This window comes from Thunnus thynnus, chromosome 4 (genome assembly GCF_963924715.1).
Source record: "Thunnus thynnus chromosome 4, fThuThy2.1, whole genome shotgun sequence".
Taxonomy (NCBI): domain Eukaryota; kingdom Metazoa; phylum Chordata; class Actinopteri; order Scombriformes; family Scombridae; genus Thunnus; species Thunnus thynnus.
The window spans coordinates 25,560,489-25,581,094 of record NC_089520.1 but is presented as its reverse complement, the minus strand read 5'-3'; the positions used below and the strand labels follow the sequence as shown (position 1 = coordinate 25,581,094).

At 39.7% G+C, this 20,606-nt stretch overlaps 1 long non-coding RNA gene across 1 annotated transcript; it reads left to right on the top strand.

The window, feature by feature from the left end:
* Positions 1-6,650: 6,650 nt before the first annotated feature.
* Positions 6,651-8,217, top strand: LOC137182283 (uncharacterized). Its single transcript, XR_010928298.1, has 3 exons — positions 6,651-6,828; positions 7,162-7,248; positions 7,402-8,217. It is a non-coding gene; the product is annotated as an uncharacterized lncRNA (long non-coding RNA).
* The last annotated feature ends 12,389 nt before the right edge of the window (positions 8,218-20,606 follow it).

The window sequence follows — 20,606 nt, the reverse complement described above, 5'->3', positions numbered from 1 at the left end:
GTTGCGTGGGTTTTGTTGCTAGCAATTCAACCCCCTGAAAAACCCATCTTACACCTGGGCATGGATTAGTGTTACCCTATTAACTGTGAGTATGTTAATGTTGTATATTAATGCCACATTCTCACAGCCTAAAACCTTCATTCATGTTTAACACACTTCATCTTCATTTTAACTGGTGGAAATTGAATGTTGGCCATTGTTATGCAAGATCTTCAGTGAAAGAGCAAAAAGCACAGCGCTAGTTATTCCAAGGCTGACATGGTACTGAATGATAATGCAATTTGGCTCATTGTTCCAATAGTCATTACAGCTATTTCCATAATCTATTGGGCTGAGTGGGCAGGCGATGAGGTCCAACATTATTATGAATTAAAGCGAGGATCATTTATACATCTTATAGTTATTCCATTAACAGTTACTGTGCAGAGCGCTAAGCTAGGCTGAACCCATTGACATACATTTTTATATGGCCTCATTCAATACAGAATTTCGACAACACATCAGGCCCTTGGAGATCCAAGCCCTGCTGTTTGGGGGAGAAATGAAAATTTAGTTTATTCTCCCTCCCCTCTTCTCACTGTCTCTCTCTCTCTCACACACACACACACACACACACTAACGGAGCTGTGAATGACTGCAGAGAAGACCCTCCAAAAGGTTTGAATTTCAAATCAGCATTAATAGTTCATTAGCCTGAAATAAGGTCTCCTGTGTGTCGATCTGCCCTCTCATCTGGGGATTGCGTGTTTATTTATGCTGTACGGTGCAGCATACGCTCGGCGGCTGCAGACATCAAACAGCTGGCTGTGTACAGTGTGTCTCTGTAGCTCCATATTCCAGCATGCCCCAGTGTACAGTGATGGAGCTCCACTCTGCTGTGGGACCACGAGGACCAAATGAGTAACTAGTCCAATTAAGAGCTCTTAAATAAATTACAATGTAAGCTGGTAAACACACAACAACAACAGCACTATTTAATTCCTCTATTTATACAGTGAACTGCAAGCAGTGATGCCAGAGGAAACAACAGTGCTATTACCGTCTCTGGAAGCTGAATACCACCAATACACTACTCAATTCATAAGGTTTAGTTATTACTGTTATTGACTGATTGAATATAGGGTCTGTACACTCTAGCTATGTAGCATGTAGTGGGTGTCTGCCTGCTTGAGGTCAGGGCCAATAATGTCAGCACCTCAGACGTGTCAACTCAATAACTGCCAGTCAAACCCACCCATCTGATCATATATCTAATCAATACGGTTGTTACAGTAAAAAGCCATGTTAACCACTAGACAAATGGTCCTTGTATGTCTTGTGTTCGACTACTTGTGAATGTACATTTGTTACAGAAAACGCACTGTTTTACATACTGTATTTTGTCACTTGCTTAAGGGTATTTCTGTGTTCCTGCTGTGTTGTAGAACCTGCTCGCTAGTTTGGAAGATTTACTGGTGTATTAGGCCAGGCATCATGCAGATTGGCTTTTGAAACCGTATGAAAATGGGCTTGGGAGAAGGAGCACTTAGTCAGGTTTAGGGAACAAAAGTGTAATGCTGCACATTTATAAACATGAGGACCAGGACCAACATACTGCTTCCTTAGCAGGCTAAGCATGTGCTTGAAAAGTGGGCCTCCAGATTTGTTTCTGACACTGTTTTCAGTGAATTATGTGACAGATTGTGTGATCAATATGCTTTCCATTTGCTGCATTAAACATACAATACTGGTGAACAGCTGAAATACAAAACTACGTTCCTCACTGAGCCTATAAAGCCCCTGAAAAACAAGACAAGAGTCATTGTCCAATCTACACCCACCTAAAGCCTGTGAGTTTTTTTTTTTAACTGCAAATAATTGTATGGCTTGTTGGCTTTTAATGCTCTTGCTCTCTCAGTCTATCTCTTCTTTTGCTTCATCCCTCGTTCCTTTTTTTCGTTTCCCCCTCTGCTCTCTCTCCACCCCTCCTTTGAATCGAACCACCGTCTTAGCCGGCTACCATGCGTGGTCGATACCTTGTTACCACAGAGAAATCAATTATCTCGACCAAGCAGCAGGGGAAAGAAGCAATAATGAAAGAATGCTCCTCCTTCCCAGACGATGGCCGTGGTCATTAAATATGAATTTATCATTGGATGAAGAGATTTATGGAGCAAGATGCGGGCCTGAGTTCATGCTGTCTTTACAGCGGAAGTTCAAAGCCTGGTTACAAGTGTAAACTAAGTGGGTAACAGGTTGTCACACTGGTGATTGTATGTGTCCTAAAGCTTAGCCAGTGACTTGATTATTTCAGTTTGTAGAAATGGGTCATTCTTATCTGGATGCAACTGAAACAGAGATATGACAATATGCCATCTTATACCACAATATAGGCTTCCTACAGATGACAAGAATGTCTTCTTGTTCAGATGACACACCTTTAAACCAAATAACTGGCCTCTGAGGGGGAAGTGAAGGACAAGGAAACACCAAAATGGTTTAGCATCTGTTGGGGTGTGCTGCATACTGAGTGGTAGTTGCATGGGATGCCACCATATTGATAAACAGAGCAGGATTTTGATGTCTGAGCGCCACTCCCTCAGGTGACAGGGGAGATGGCAGTGGTGTCAGGGATGGCTGACGGGTAGGTGGGCATGGCGGTGTTCTCTGCCTACCCTACCTGCCCATTCGGGTCTGTAATGAGCCGTTCTGACGACTTGTCTGACAGCTGCTGCTAGAAGTGGGAGGGGGGGGTGGGGAACCCCACACCACTACCACCACCACTGCCGGGGAAAAGGAAAAAGTGCAAATGAGAGAGAGTGTGGAGCGGAGAGGGGGAAATGTGTGATTCTGGCTTGCTCTTAAGGCAGCAATAAATTCCATTTTAATGGGGCACCACAAGCAGTAGCAGGCACTCAGCAGTCTGTTGTGTTTGATGCCAAATTGTGCAGAATAAACAGATTTGCTGTGCAGCTGGTCCAAACACGCACTTTCTCTCTGTCTCTCTCTCTGACTTGCTCTGTTCCCCCTTTTCCTCACACACATACCATCCCCTCATTCCCCAGCTCCCTCTCCATCTCTCCCCCCTCCCCTCCCCTGGACATTCCAGACAAGAATTAGACAAATCATCACAAAAAGATGGCGAGCGCTTTGATTTATTTTCTTCCACTTAACTGAGTACTCATCTCCAGCTGTCACACGCACAGTCAAGGCAGAGTATTTGTTTTAACATGGAAAAGAGTGAGCTGCGTGGCACTAATGAGAAGCAACATGCCACATCTGGCTCATTTCCTTCACAAAAGATGAATCTTTGGTCATTCTGCACAGGTTCATCTTAAACAAGCATGCACGCCTCTGTATTCAGAATCAACACTGACAATAGGTGACATAGTGTTTAAAAAAGGATGTGACTGGTTGTCAAGAAGGTTTGTAGCATCATGCAGCCCTTACTAACAGTTGGAGAAACCTTTTAAAAGCACTTTAAATAAACTGTGACAATTCAAAGGCAATTAAACTCATTAATATTAAAAAAAAACAAATTAAGTCTCCAAAAAATAAAAAATGTGTTTTGCCATTTCCTGCCAGTAGTTTGGCTTGTCACTGCATATATCGTAGACACTACTGGGTGCATCCACATACACACACATGACGGCTGCCATTGTTTTTTTTTATGATTTATGTATTGTTTTCAGAAGCTGGGCTCTCGCACGTGCATGCGCATACACACTCAGACACTAAAATACCTGTATGCATGCAGGTGGGTGTTTGTGTGCGCCTTCCTGCATGGGTGCATCTGAATTCGTGAGATTGAATGTGAATGTGTGTGCAGGGGTGCATGATATGGAATAGTGCGAGAGGGGCTGTGTGCATGAATGGTCGAGTGTTTTCTGGTGAATGTGTGCAGTGACCATGTGTGAAGGTATGTGTGTGCCTCCGCCTCTGAGTTTGGGATTGTTTTTTTCTGCATGGGTAGACACAGCTATAAATACTGTATATATATCATATATGATATACTCATATCTTCTGAACCACACACCCCAAATCTCATCTCAGTAGTTATTGTAGTCTCTTTTCATGAGCTTCACTTTCAGCATACACCACTGCCATTGTCAGTTTAGCTAAGAACTCTAGTAGGCTGTGACATAAAGCAGTTACGCCTCCTCTCATGATGATTCCCACAGCTAAAGGACAAGACACTCTCGAACAAGCTTTATCTAAATCTGGACCATTATAAATGAAAAGGTCTTTGTGCTGTTACACATCAAGATCATTCGCAGCATTATTCAGTTTTGTAAACATTTCTCATCATTCCCACTGGCCATGAAAGCCCCACATATTTCAACCTTCTTCCTGCGATTCTCCTATTGGTCACTAGAATGCACTGTTGCACCCTGTAATCCACCCCGGTGTCATGAAACAGCCCCTCACCATCGGAACACACCCATTAATTTCACCCATCTCCGCAACTCTATCATGTATGGTTCCCCTGTGGTTGTTAGGATATGGGAGTGGTATTGTCAGTATTTGCATCATTTGCACCACTGAAGCTCTAATTTAAACTGATAAAGTTTTGCATTGACTGCGGCAGCCGCACAGGTGACAGATATTAACATCTTCTTCCCCTGGATTTCACCTCTAGGGAAAATATTAAATTGGGTGGATCAGAGTTCATACATAAATGTCAGCAGAACAGGCACCAGTGTATGTATGAGCCTTATCACACATGCAATTCACATGTTCATGGTTACATCTTAACTGTAAGGTCGACAGCTGTTTTGCATATGTAGGCATTCTACTTTTATCACACCCTGCTTGTGTTAGTTGATACCTGTCACTAAATGTTCAACAGCCAGCTGTCACTATTGTCAATTTTTCTTGTGATTTCCTCCACTGTGCTCTGTGTGTGCCATTAATAAATTGTGAATTAGCTCTGCATGTGCTGTACTGTGCTGAAACATTGAACACATTTGATATACTTGTAACTTACCAATATAAGATTTAGCTCAGCTTTTTGTGAACCATGAGCACATAGTTTTTTGGAGAAAATGCTTAAATATGTAGCTCTCAGATTATTGTTTTTAAGGAGTAAAAAATGTTCCATTTTTGTCGTAATACTGTTACAGTACAATAGCTTTTTCGTTCTTTTTAGATGCTGGATTATGATAAAAAAGACCAATGTTTCATGATAAAATGATATGACCAAATTGTGTGTGACATTTTTGCAGATTCGAAAAGGTTTATGAGATAAACATTTTCCAATGTTGTGAAACCATGGTAGTTATAAATTAACATATACAGAATGGTTATGAAACCCCTCCTACAGTTTGTCTCACTGGTATTTCAGACACAATGGCCAAAACCATTCTAAGGCTTGTTTGGCACAAAAGTCCTTGATAGAATCTCATATGTTCACATGGTAAATGCTCCCATTCACAATACTAAATTTAAGCCACCAATAACACCACGGATTCCCCACACCTGTTGCTTTTCAATTAGCAATCAAGCCTTTAGAAATAAAAGGGCTGAAAGATGGGCTCTCCATTCCTCACACCTATTGAGGGCTTTTTTAAATTTAGTTTTATTCTTTTACAGATTTGTGTGGCAGGTTTATTAATGCTGTCCCCATGAGTCCATGTCCCTTTTATACAGGCAATGGAGGGAGCACGGAAGCATGTGATGTAGCTGCTGACGCATCAGGGCTGGATTCATCATACCAGGCGATACTTTCCCTGCTGCTTTGCCAAAGAGAACGTTGCCCATGATGTCAGTGAGGCCCTGTAGCAAAAAAGAAAAAGCATAATTAAAAAAAAAAATTCCAGTACATGCTGAAGACTTGATAAATCCAACTGTTTACAATATTTCAGAAAAAAAATCTAATTTTGTGTTTTATTGTTGTTGTTTTGAACATTTTCTTTATTTATTCTGTTAGTATAGTGTAACTCTGAAAATATGATAGACAATATATTCTCCACTATCATTGAGTACATCAGAGTTTAGCTGCTTCTTGTCTCATCATGTGGGTGTACATGTGATATTTGAACATTTTATCTATTGCGGTTTTTCCCTTGCAAGAGGTTTGTGGGGTTTTGTGTGCGAGTTGTGAGAAAATGAGCCTTACTTTCAGAAAATGTGTGTAATGAATTGAGAAAAAACTGTAAAAGCTAAAGGCTCCCATAAAGGCTGCCATATTAACTACACATGATATCACAAAAGTGTTAGAACAAACAACATAGTTAGATTATTTGGTGTCATCAGAGAAAATGTAAAGTCTGTTCTGAAGGTGGCACAAATAGTATTAATTTAATTATACAATAGGATATCCTGCCCATTGAATTTTTAACATTTCTTGAGTAAATGTGGACCTTTTTTACCTGATAGTGGCTTTAGATGAAAAGTCAAGGAGTCACCAAAATCATTTGCTGGGGACCATTGATATCCATAGCAAATTTCATGGCAATCTACTGAGCACTTGTGGGAAATGAGCAAAAAGAGGTAATTGAGATCTTAGTATTAACTCCTTCAGAAATTATGTGCCTTCATTCATGTCAAAAACATCCAATAATAAACATGTAATATTTAAGGCAAAATAACCATTTTAACTGACCCAAGTTAAATTGCACTCAGAGGAGTTACAACAAAACCTAACCTCAATGACTTCCTTCCTGTAAAGGACATGTGACACAAAACCCTCAGCACAGCAGTGGAGAGATCGCTTTCAGATTCACAGAGAATTCAGATCTTCTCCCAGGAAGTGAACTACCATGGAAGAGATGGAGCTGTCTGACTACATAAATGAACATGAGTTTAGGGGATTGAAGCAAACTGAAACTAACAAAACTGAACAATCAGGTAAGAGCACAAATAAATAGACACTAAAAAAAATGAAAAATATGCTGAAAAGTGAAAAAAGATGGATCTAGCAGAAGATTAAACATCAGTGTTGTTTCACTGTGTATAGCCTAGATGATGATAATATGTTTATATCAGAAAGGCGATGCATCAGACAACAGTCAACAACGTCATCATCGCCATTTAAGAACCTCAATTCACATTTTGCCAGATGTATTAGCAGACAAGTCAAAGTGGTCAAAGTTTGGAGTTTGTCAGATAGAAGTGTCTTAATACTTACAGACTGATTGCCTGTACTTTGTTTGTGTGTGTGTTTGTGTGTGACATCCACAGACAGAAGACTCCTCAGAATTGGGCTTTTGACTTTAGGAGTGATATGTATCATACAAGCTGCTCTCAATTTCTCCTTGCACCTTGCCTGTAAGTTGTGTTTCACAAATGCAAAAAATGAGCTAAGGCATATGTCACGTATGTCTGTTATTTCTATAAGTTTTTCAATCACAATTGTAACATACAGTATTTCCTGAGTGGAACTTCTCGCAATCATAACCCACAACTTCTGTTTTCTTTCAGTTTATTCAAAAGAAGATACAGATCAGTTTCCCTTCAACAGCTCTGTAATAAAAGAGGTGTGCCAGATTGACCAGTCTCAGCAGAATTCAACCCAGTTCTGTTCCTGCTGCAACAAACTGCTCAGAAGACTAATAAGGGAAAATACAGCCTTGAGAGACCGCTTACAGGACATGGTCGGTCAACTGAGTAGAGATTCTATCGAGATGTCTGGGTCTGGTTTCCTGGATGGATCCTACAGTTCAGAATGAACTCTTGGGCGTTAGGAACAGCAGTGTTAGGGCTTCAAGCATGCAACAGTAATGTTTTGTGTTTGCTTAGTTGACATTAGCTCAGCTAAAAGGACAATATACTAGTAGCCAACTTGTTTGCCAAGTGCCCATCATAGCATCACATTTGCCTGCGAGTTACTGGTTCATGGTGTGAAATATTGTTCTAACCATCCCCTTGCAAATCTCATACACCAGGTGTATGAGATTTGCAAACAAATATGATTATATTTAATGGACTGTTAACTAAAACAGCACAAGAAAAAACTATTATAAGCAAAACTGTAGTATTTTCATATGTTCATATGTTCCCCTTTTTTTTCTTAAACCAAAAATGTTACTGAGTGAACCCCAATCTGTACATGTAAATTCAAATATTCTGAAACATTGGTGTTGAATTAAAAAAGTGTTATTTAGTCACAGTTTAATGATGTGGATTGTGGAGCTTTTTAGTATCTTTGAGCTGATTGTTTTGGTTTTACAGGCTGCAACTTCATTATTTTAGTTCACTCTCCTGTGTGATGTTTTCAAAACTCTGATAAGCTCACTGTACATTATCTGCCCATCACCAAACAACAAACAAAGTTAGCTTCTTACTGGTTGACACAGTTGAGCTTTTGGCAGCTAAAGGGACAGATATTTCCGTCAGGAGTTGGTGGAAACCAGAGTATAGCTATAAGTAGAGTGAGAACTGGACTTGCGAAGTTGAACACAAACACATAATTGCTAATGTTTTTCCATCTATGCTAGATGTGTGAATAGGCAGCATTTGCCATATAGGTGATAATACACTCACCAGCCACTTCAGTAGGTACACCTGTGCAATCTAATGCAATCCAATACAACAGCTCTGCCATAAATTCAACATTTATGAAGCTTCTACATTTTCAGTTTTGTTGACATTGTCAGAAAGGTGATAATTCTACTTTATGTTTACTATTGAGGGCGTAGTGGGTGGCGGTGGTGGTGTACTGGGGTGCATTATATTAAATGGTGTTCATAATATTTTGTCCACTCCATTAACATACATGAGGGGGGGAAATATTGGAAGCACTTTTCAATAAAATGCACTCCAATGTACACCAACACCATCCACTACAACCTCAATAATAAACATAAAGTAGAATTATCACCTTTCTGACAATGTCAACAAAAATTGAAAATGTATAAGTAAAAGTAGAATTTATGGCAGAGCTGTTGTATTGAATAGCATTAGATTGCACAGGTGTTCCTAATAAAGTGGCCGGTGAGTGTATGTCAGTGGTTTGTTTACAGCTTGTTGCGCTGCTCCCCAAGTAGACAACAAATCAACAAATGCAGCTTTAGATAAACATTTTTGCTAGACTAACTGCTGGGATTTCCTAATTGCGTGCAGCTAGAACTTCCCTTTTCTACCACATCGGCTGGATTTCCTTATATTCTAAATAAAAGCCACTGTCTGTGTTGCTTTTCTTACAGACGTCTTGACAATCAGAGAAGTGAAAGAAACAAACTCAGGCATTTGTGTTCTTGTGGTACTGACTGGACTCACATCCTCTAAAATAATGCCATTTCAGTTGCCAGTTATCAACCTTGTACTCCGACCAATGTAGCAGTGTCAGTTACACAACATATTGTATGACTATAGTTTTTAGTAACACTGTGTAAATATCAAAGGAACAATGTGAGAAAAAATCTCATTAATTTCTGTATCTGATAGGCCTCCTCTGATCCCTCTCAATGAGGTGAGAATGTGGGGGTGTGACCCATGTTAGTTTCTATAGACCAAGCACTTCCCAAAAAGGGCTCCTGTATACATAATAGTTGGAAAGGTTGTTATTGACTTCACCTTAATTGCTTAATTTAAATCATAAAATTAGATTTTGTTATTCTCTTCCTTTATGAAAGGCAACCTACAGTGTATGGGAAATGGCACTCAGTGAGTGGAGTGTAGTGTAGAGCTTTCATGTCAAAAAAGGATTTTGCTTGAAGTTATTCAGCATGTTCTTTGTTGTCGTTGTCCAAGCTTAATACATGAATATAAATGAGTGGGCAAATTAAAATCAGGACTTCATGTTGCAAATGTGAGATTTGTAGCCATAAAATGTGGTTATACTCGCTGCTAATCCAACATTACTCACTATGTGTGCTTTAACATCCAGGCACAAACATGAGGAAAAGTACTTTTCAGTCAATTAATTCTCCTTTCTCTACGTATTTTCTTGAGATCACCAAGTCTTTCTTTGCTGATAAGTTTGTCAAAGGTAAACTGACAGAAATGAGAGCTGCAGCACAGTCACTGATCATTTCTCATTAACACTGCTGGCTTTGTTTTAATTAGCTGTTGTGACTGACACCTGTGTTCCTGTGACACTGTATCCCAGGCTTGTGTTATCCTCCTTCCCAGCTGTTACTTGTCAATCACTCCAAAGTTGTCTCTTCTCTATGTCTCAAAATAGAACCACATTTGTAAAGCTGCCTTCTCTGTTTGGTGGTCCTCCGTGGCAGCAAGGGATAAATGATTTTCTCTTTTTTTAGCTTAATGAGTTCACCACACAGAAATTGTATAATGTGTCCCTGGACCTTGGGGGAATGAACATTTTATCATCATGCACTCACCATTATGTTAGTTGAAACACTGGTTAAAGGGAACGTATCATTGTTATTTTCTGTCATTTAAATACTGTTATAATGTTGGATGTCTATGTTAAACATAGTCAAAGTTCTAAAACTTGAGGTGAACATATGTAAAAATGCTCCCTGAAAGTCAAAAACCAGGCTTCAGCCCAAGTAGGTCTTTCTGCAGACTCACAGCATCTACACGACAAACCCACTTTACTACATAACACGTCCACTTTCTTACATTTAGGCATGTGTTGTGTAACATGCCGTTATGGTGACAACATCAGGAGGGGTGTGTTGTGTAGTAAAGTGGGTGTGGTCTGCAAGATTGCAGATAGACCCTTCTCCTTCAGTCTGCTCTGATGCTCCATTTCTAAAGTTATTGAACTGATGTCAGATCATTTGCACATGATGATAATACATCCCCTTTAGTTTGAATTTTGACCACAAACATTCAACCTTTCAACTTTTTTTTCCAAACAACTCAAATGAAACATTTATTATGAGTATCAAAAAGAGTTTGGATGCACAGCAAGAGGCAAGCACCTTCAGTCAGTGTGGTAATAGAATAAGACAAACCCTTGACAGTGTGCTTCAAACACCATGGAAACACAACAATAAAGCCGATCAAGTGCACTTGGATATTATAAAATATCCATTTTTACACATCACTTTCTATAAGCCCCCCAATAATTTTCTTTCTGCAATTTAAGTTAATGATTTATTCATCTTGATAGTTTCTATTGTGCTTGAGCTGTTTTGTGTTTACTTCCTAGTTTTGGTGTGGGCAGAATGAGACACTGCGGCGTGAGCGAGGGCTGGTAGCTGTGCCACCTGTTCACACAACAGTTGTTTTGGTCCAGTAAACACCTTATTCCCTTCACTAATCTGGCTGCAAGAAAATCATCCTTGAGGTACTTAATGTGTAGTTTTACAGTAAACGTAGTGTGATAACAAACACTTGATACACAGAATGTTGAAGTGCATTTCTGCAAATGTAGATATGATCAGGGTATGGTTAAGTTTTTTATTTTTATGTCTTTTTGCTGGAGGGTTATGTCATTGCACAATTAGGGTAATAATCAGTATACCAAACATAAAAAACAAACATATAAAGGCCTACATGAGGATGCAAACATTCATATTCAGATATACATGCATACTTTGTATTTTATATATATATATATATATATATATATAGAGAGAGAGAGAGAGAGAGAGAGAGAGAGAGAGAGAGAGAGAGAGAGAGATAGATAGATATAGATATAGATATGTATGTATGTATTACTGAAATCCCAACAACAAAGCACAAAGTTGAAGTCCAGCATACCCTTTTTTTCAGTGTGTATACAGTATGTGTTATGAAACACCATTAACCAACCCAAAATTTTGCATCACCTTGGCCTGTTGGCAACTGGAAGGTATGGAGCCCAATGTGTAAATCTGTGCTCTTGGTTTAGAAATCTGTGTGCACGGTTTATAAACCATGACCTCAAATTATGAATTCATGCCCACGGATTTGTAAACCGTCACTTGTCAGCAGGGTGAGACACCATTGCAGTGCCTAAGTATAAACAGAGGGCATGACAGATTCAGACTGTGTTCCTGTGCAAACACAGTGGGCTGACTCTTAGCCACTGCCATGCAGTCCCTCTGAGGGTGGAGAGAAACGCCTGCAGATGGTCAAGTATTTTGAAATGACGCAAGACAGTCCCAATTTAAATACTGATGACAGGATTATGTGCATATCCTTGTGTGCTCAGTATATGCACACACAAACACAGAGCCGCTTGCTGTACAAACAAGTATGACTTTGCTGCATATCTGAGATGTAAAATGCCAAATCAAGCACAGTGGAGTTATATGTTGTAGATGGGGGACAATTCCATCATTATAGACCAGCTAATGAAACAGAAAACAAATATGAAAAACACTTCAATATCAGTTATCTTTACATTATAATACAATGTTATATTTTATACTTCTCTCACTGTGGAAGCATACTCTTTGAAAATGAACAGAAAGATTTATTGTGTTGCTTGTCCAAGTAGTAAGCTTTTAAAACCATCCAAAGTTTATGTAACAAATCACATTTTAATTAAATCATTTAAAATATTAACTAGTTCTACCCTGCAATACAAGAAAAATTCTGTTTCTTCCATGTTTTCCAGTCATCAGCTGTGAGAATGCTGACTTTGCCTAGGATATGTGGCTACAGCCTAATATTTTATATAAGGTATGTAGCCATCCCGATCATATTTAAGACACTTTACTGGCTTCTCGTTTTAAAACAAGTCAACTGGACAAAAAGTTTTAGTGTTAGCATTAGCTCATGCTAGCTAGCTACAGCTCAGAAAATTTGCTGAAATGAAAATTTAATTTCAGGTGACAAGAAATTAGAAGACTTTAGCAAACAAAAGACGCTTTTGTTTGCTATTGTGTGAAACTGAAGACCCATTGCACTCAAATTACTGCAAATTTCTAAACCTGCCACCATTATCACTGTAAACCACATTATGTGCTGTGTGAAAATACAAAGCTTGACAGGCATAGCAACAGTAACTCAGGGAGGTGGGGCTTAATCAATGCCTAAAAGTTTAATTTAATCACAAAATATTTTTTCTACTGTAATTTATTGTAGAATAAAACATTATATTCAAAAAAGGAGGAAGGGTTTAACACAGCTTACATATGTCCATATGTTCATTATATCTCTGCAGCTGAACTCTGTCAGAGTGAAATACTAGAGAAAAGGATGCCTCACACGTAATGTATTGCGCTACTCTTGTTTTACATACAATTTTCCATAGAAAGAAACAATCAACTGACAGATTCTTAAAGTGCATTTTGGGGAATGTAGATAATTAAAACTTCAAGCTGCAGCTTAATGTACTGGAATTTGCCTTTTTATTTATGAAACACCAACAGTTATGATGGGAGGATATGCTTTGATTTTTTTGTTTTTAGTTATTGTTTTTTTTCTTTGTGGGAGAAGAAGAAGCAGACAGCTGTGGGGTTTTTATTTTTTTTGCAATAGACACATATTCACAATAATATCCCTAAAAAAGGCTACCATTAAAATGGAGCTGACTAACAGCAACAGCTGAATTCTGTTTAAATATAAACATTTCTTTATGTCTTTGGAGTAAAAGTTTTGGTAAAGCCTTGACAAACCATTCCCTATTCAGATACTGAAAAATCCCATATGCTGTATAGAATTAAAATAGTAGAATACACAACATGTCAATACCAAAATTATTAGGGTGCAGATGGTTAAAAGGAGGTGAAAAGTTTACAAGGTCTGGATTTTTATTTCTCTAAGAGGAATTACAATTATATTATTTATTTTACAAAATCTCAGTGGAACTCTTCTTCTCTCTTTCTTCTAAATGTCAAAATGCTGAGGTACAGTTGTAATTGGACCATTTGTGGTCTTGCCCTGCCTCTGATGCTTGTGTAATTCTAAGCTGTAGACAGAAGAGCCTATACCACACCGGGCTTAATGAACAAAATGAGATCTCTCTGTAGAATAAAAGTGCAGCAGACAGGGTCAAAGTTCAACACTAGCCTTTCAGCAGCTAATTGGCTGAGCTTGTGAGCTTTCTCCCAGAAGGTCCCATCATCAGAGCCTTCAACTTCCTGCTTTTAGCCCTCTTGCTGTGACAGCTTAGAGCCAGCAACTGACCCAGATCTTCTGTTCAACTGGTCATAACTGAGATGGTTTGAGCTTTAAAAGAAGAGAGGGGATATACTGCATAGTATCTATAGGTGTTGTTGAAGAAGTATTGTATCTTTGCAAGTTGAATTTCTTACTTCTCTTCATTGTTTAATTACTATGTAAAAGTGAAGGCTTAAACTAAACCGGTTAGACCTCTCTCCTAATTGCCAGCAGCTCTAGAGGACCTCAAGAAAAACATGGTTGGAACATCCAAAGAACCAGCTTAATCTTGGCTTATGTTGGGCTCCTTTCTGTCATCACTGAAGGAAAAATCAGAAACTGACAAGAGGTGCAGAGCTAATCTTCCTGCAGTCAGGTTGCAGGGACAAGTTAGAGATAAGACGGGGCTACAGATAAGACTGGAGACCCCTGCAGCAGAACCACAAGCTATAAGGGGGAGATCCTTGGACCTGATAGCAAATGAAAGGAAGAGGCTCTGCGGCTCAGGGGCCAAGGCTCCCAGAAAATTAATTACACTGACGCCCCCATGCCGCCATCTTCAGCACCCGATGACATTTTGCTTGAGTGCCTTGGTTGGAGACCGCAAACAAGCTGTTGTGGAGGTCTGTGTGTCAACAGACAGGGGTAAGTAGAAACCTCATTTTGGAGAAATCAACTTGCAGGAACTTGAATGCGTAAGAGGAAAGGCGGCACCTCAGTGAATCTCTCTTGTCCTCTTCCTTTCATCTGCATGAGCTTGACACTGACATGTATTACTCATAAATCATGTTTCTAGGAAAAGAGTTTAAAGAAATCTTTTTAAAAATCAATACAACATTCCTTCTATAGGCCCCATTATATTTTACACTAATATCTTCAATATACAGATAGAGTATCTGCAGAGTAAACAATACAGAGTCAGGCATCGATGAGGACACCGAGGAAGTGGGCAGCTCTATCAACCTCTCAGGTAATTTAATGATGTATACCCTTAAAAACCTCAGCCACTGAGGGAAGTTGCTCTGGTCCCTGGTTCACTCATGACCTGCGGAAAATAAAAACAGCTGGATGTGTCCTGGAACCATGCTTCAGATGCTCTGGGCTCGCTGTCCTTAAACCGGCCTTCCGTGAACTTCAAAGGACTTACTCAAAGTCCCTTAAAGATGCTCAGTCACACTTCTACTCGAACCTAATAACAATCCTGGGAACCCTAAGCATCTTTTTTAACCATAAATAATCTCCTGAAGCCACATTCTTCACCAGTTGAGGCTACAGAAGAGTGATGTAATAGCTTAATTGACTTCATTGACAGAGCCATGGTCAACATTTGCTCTCTGATGTCCAGCTCTTCCTTTCTGCCTCCTCCAGTCATTGACCCTCTGTCTGGGAGCTCACCATCTCTGTTCCATTTTACTTGTGTCAGGCAGAGTCACATTGAGGAAATCCTCAGGAAGATGAAACCTTGTACTTGTGCCCTGGACTCCATTCCCACAGCTCTGCTCAAATCATACATCCCCATTCTCAGCCCCCTGATCACCCAAACTGTCAACCTGTCCCTTCAAACCGGTAGTCTTCCATCTGCCCTCAAGGTCGCAATTATCCGCCCCCACCTCAAGAAGCCCACCCTGGACCCAGAAGTTCTTACCAGCTACAGACCTATCTCCAACTACCCTTTCCTGTCCAAGGTGTTGGAGAAGGTGGTTGCTTCTGAGCTTCAAGACCACCTTAAACACAACAACTTATTTGAAAAATGTCAGGTTTTCGTTCAGCACACAACACTGAAACAGCTCTGCTCGGGGTTGTGAATGACCTGCTGATGGAAGCTGATGCAAGGTCCCCTTCTCTCCTGATTCTCTTTGACCTGTGCGCTGCATTTGACACTGTGGATCACACTATCCTCTTAGAGCACCTCCACACCACCATTGGACTGTCAGACTGCACTTAAGTGGTTTGAGTCCTACATTTCCAGTAGGACTGAGTATGTCTCGCTGGGAGGATGCAGGTCTAGATTGCTCCCTGTCACCTGTGGTGTTCCGCAAGGATCGGTTCTTGGCCCCATCCTGTTTACCCTCTACATGCTCCCTCTTGGACGTGTCATCAGCAGACATGGGATGTCTTTTCATAGCTATGCTGATGATACCCAAGTGTACATCAAAACTGCCCCAAAGCCTTCTGCAGCCATGTCACGCCTCAGCACCTGTCTTAAGGAGATAAAGGCCTGGATGAGCACAAATTTCCTCCAGTTAAGCAGCAGCAAAACTGAAGTTCTCCTTATTGTTACTCCACACCAGATTCAGTCATCCCTCATACCTCATCTCACCTTTGACAGCCAGGACATCCCCCCTTCCTCCTCAGTCACTAATCTGGGTGTTAGGTTTGACTGTCAGCTGACTTTTGATGGCCATATAAGACATCTATGCAAAACCTCTTTCTACTTTCTATCATCTCAAAAACATCTCTAATCTCTGCCCCTCTCTAACACTGTCATGCCTCTATCTCTTCAAGATTGGACTACTGCCATGTACTCTTCACAGGGATCCCTGGCAGGAGCATCCAGAAGCTCCAGTACATTCAGAGCAGCGCTGCCAGGATCCTAATGAGAGTGCAAAAACACAAAAATATATGGGGGATCGAGCCCTCTGTTCTGCTGCATCACACTTGTAGAACAGCCTTTCTAACCATCTGAGGGCAGCACAGACCCTAGACTCTTTTTAAATAGGCCTAAAAACCTTTCTATTCAGGAAGGCTTTTTCATCTTATTAACTCTTATTACTATTCTCTTTATGTTTTATGTTAATACTGTAGCACTCTGAGTTTCACTATGAACGAAAAGTGCGGTACAAATTAAATTTATTATTATTATTAGATAAATGTCTTTCCTAATATCCTCACATTGCACACATACATGCATATTCTCACAAGTCCAGCTCTCGTGCAAGGAAACATTAGTGCTACACTGAGCACCATGCCATCATTGAATCTGACATCTTATTGTAACCCCACTGTGTTTGGCAATAACCTGTCAGGGAGCAGAGTGTGATATTAGGTCATTATTCTATAACTGTGAATGTTCACACAGTGCCCCTCCTCCAAACCCCCCAAAAGTAGCTAGTGCTCTCACTTTGCAGACGGTTTGCGTGTACTTGCGGCAGTGTTCCTGCAGGTCCCACAGGAGCTTATTAGAGGGAATGGTAGGGCTTCTCACAACCTCAGCACACGCTTGCTGGCTCCCATCACAACAGCCAGCGGAGAAAGGGGAGAGAGGTTCACAATTACCAGGCTCACGTCACCCGGACTTCAGACACATTCTCACTGCAGTGGCTCTGCAGCATTAAGCAGAAAGGTCACTGGCTTGTTTGAAATTCTGTTTTCAAAGATTCTAATCATAAAGTAGATAATGTTATCCACATTCATGGCCATTATTCGCTTACTGTGCAAGGATACATAAAGAGAGCCACCACTCAGCGTCTTGTTGGCCTTAACTAACACATTTTTAAAGATTATTTTTTGACGTTTTTGTCCTTTTTTTAACAAACAACAGTAAATACTGACAGAAAACAAGAGAATGCAACAAAGGTCCCAAGCCAGAATCAAATCAGGGATGGTGATTACATGGTATGAATTTTAGAAAACCTGCCACATGGACACTTAAATTGTAGGGTATTGATGCCTTTCAGAACATGTAAAAAATGACATACCCCTCATTTGAGTCTTCTCGGATATGGATTTCCTCTGTTACACAGTCAATAGAGGAGGGATACTGGGAAGGAACAACAAGTGATTCCCAAGTTAAAGCTTATTCCAAGCTAGTCAGGAGTCACACCTGTAATTTTCTGATCTATAGTCAAATGTGATATCCATTGAACACTAGCCCCACAGACTGCAGATGTTGATGACTGTCACTGCCTGTTTAAACTTCTGTCACACTCAGACCAGGAAACTGACAGCCAATTTACATCATTCTATTGTGCGCTGAAGATAGTGGACGAGAAAGGGCTAGGACAGGGATAACCAGCTAAATGTGATTTAACAAGGGTACATTTTTTTTCAGGGTTTCTGGAAGGCACAAAGCCCAAATATTCTCAATTTCATTAAACAAGTAGGGCCTTGTAAGTCTCAGACTACATATGTTTTAGAAAATAGCCTCTGAAGCATTGCAGCTAAACAACAGAGAGTAGCCCTGTTGGTTTAGCAAGACACAACATGCCAACATCACAGGATAAGAAATAATAAAGATAATTGGTTAGACTTCATTTTGCCCTAATTATACTTCTGGTGCACCAACTGTGTGTTTCAGAGATGAACTGTCTTCGGTTGCAAACTGCACATTATGAAAATGCATGGAACTGGAGATAGATTTAATAAACCTCAGATGTAAAAAAGGAAAAAAATCAAGAAAAAGACATAAATAGGTTGTAATATATTGCAATACAGTATTTGTAGCTTGATACTGGAATCTAGCCTAGCTTGCTGAGAGCTAACTAGGTATAGTATGAAGACCTTAATATTGCTTGTCATTATTGTCTAAACTTTTTTTCATTCTTCAAACAATCCAAGTGTAACATCATGAATGTCTTCAAGGAGAGACTGCCCGAACCTATGTGCCCTTATCCCCATTTGTATGTGTCATTGTGTCTAGAGTACAAAGAAAAGCAAAAGACACAAGTGTTCTTGGAGAGAGCTTAAGGAGGCAGCCAGGAGGAGGCTGTAGCAGCAGGCTTTTTGCCCTGTCTTTGAATGTGGCCATTCAGAATAGGTATAAATCACTGGTGCCTTAAATGCTTAAACGTGATCTGACAACACATTGTACAACCAAGTACAGTTCAAGCATACTGAACTCTTAAGGCTTGCAAAATTCCCCTCTAAAGTCAAGTAATAGTTATTCCTGGATAATTTAATAACTATTTGATCAATCTGAAATCCACACATATGTTGAAGACAAGTACTAGGGGTATCCATTCATACCAGTCTGCTGCAAGTGCATGCTGGTAGATGACATATGACAGCTTGTTGGGGCTCAATGTTTATTAACAAATATAATAGAATAAGCAAGTGGTTGTGAATTCCATTTTGCATCAAGCTTTTTTTTAATCTGTTAATATAGAATATCCCATCCCAAGCTTAATGTCAACTCAATATGGCTGCCATGGGAATAAAAACAGCTCTTATGGGGTCTCACACAACATCCATTATCATTATCATCAAAATGGTTTGTGTTCATTTATTTTAATTTGGGCTGCCTAGAATATATATGTAAACATTAAATTCATTTCAATGGAAATCCATAACTGCCAGCATTATTTTCTTTCCTCACCACTCTCCCTTATCTCTTCTTTAAGTCTGGAAATAGCTGGCACCATTGGAAATGCAGATCATGGGCATTTTGACAGGAAACTCGGAGGTAGCTGTGAGCATTTCCCTTGTCTAGATAATGGGGTTTAAATGGGATATTCAGTTGTGTGCATTCTAGTTAATTGGACATCAAACACAGCATGTACGTGAGAGATTAGACTTGTGAGAATATGTCAGAATAGAGGAGACTGCCGTATTTGCTCTCTATCAGATACTTTGTTCTAAATCTGTATTATTGGACAAGAAAAGCTTCTAATTCAATTTCTCACTTTAATTTACTAGGGGAGGATTAAAAGGAACTCATGAGAGATGTTGCTGGATTATGCTATAGCACTTTTTGCTGGTAAGTTTTTACATGTTCTAGGAGTGGGCCAGGCTGATATCCCTTGACTTTGCTTTTAATTTCTATACTGGGATATAACTCAGCAAATACCTAATGTACGCACACTTGTTTGAAAATAGTGAGAGTCATGATCCATCAATGCAACAAACCCAAGCCTACTATTAAATAACTACAAACATACTTACTGGCAGTAAATTGGTGAATGGTTAACTGATCATTATTGACCAATATTCATTCTGCACACATTGTATCATATCCAGGCATTACTGAAGTAAAGGATTTTGCACACAGAGTTGCAGTGATAATATGCAGCCCCTTGTGTTCTTAGTCAACATTTTAGCCTGATGATGGCACTGGAGAAAAGAATAACATGTTGTTGCAATCTGCACATTAGATTTGAATATTTCTTGTGTACAAGTGAAAATTTTAGCCTGATTATGGTGCCAGTGGAAAGGCCAGAGGTCCCCAAACCATGATTTACTTCCTGGAGACCATGAATATTTATATCAAATGTCATAACGATTAAGTTATCGAGACATCCTGCTATAGACCAGCCTGCTGAAGCTATGCCATGCCAATAGAACATCTGAATGTAAATTTAAGCCAGTAAACATGTGAAATCCTAACAAAATAAATGGAACATACTGTATAAACCTTCACACAAAAATAAGTATTTGCAGGTGGTGGGCACAATAACAGGAACACGTACACAATATGACATCTGACAAATGTCAAAAATACCATAAATTCGAATCAGCTCCTCTCTTACAAAGTCTCAACAGATTTTAAACATGATATGCCCCATGAAGATAGTATTTTTGCAGAGCTATTGTACCGACTTGCATCATGAGATGAAGGTTTTTATATCCCTGTGTCCACCCCCTGTTGTTACTTCTTTATTTGATAGAAACACTATGGCACCTCTACAATATATTGTTCAGTTTTCCATAACAAGCAGACACAGACACACACACACCTTTCTTTG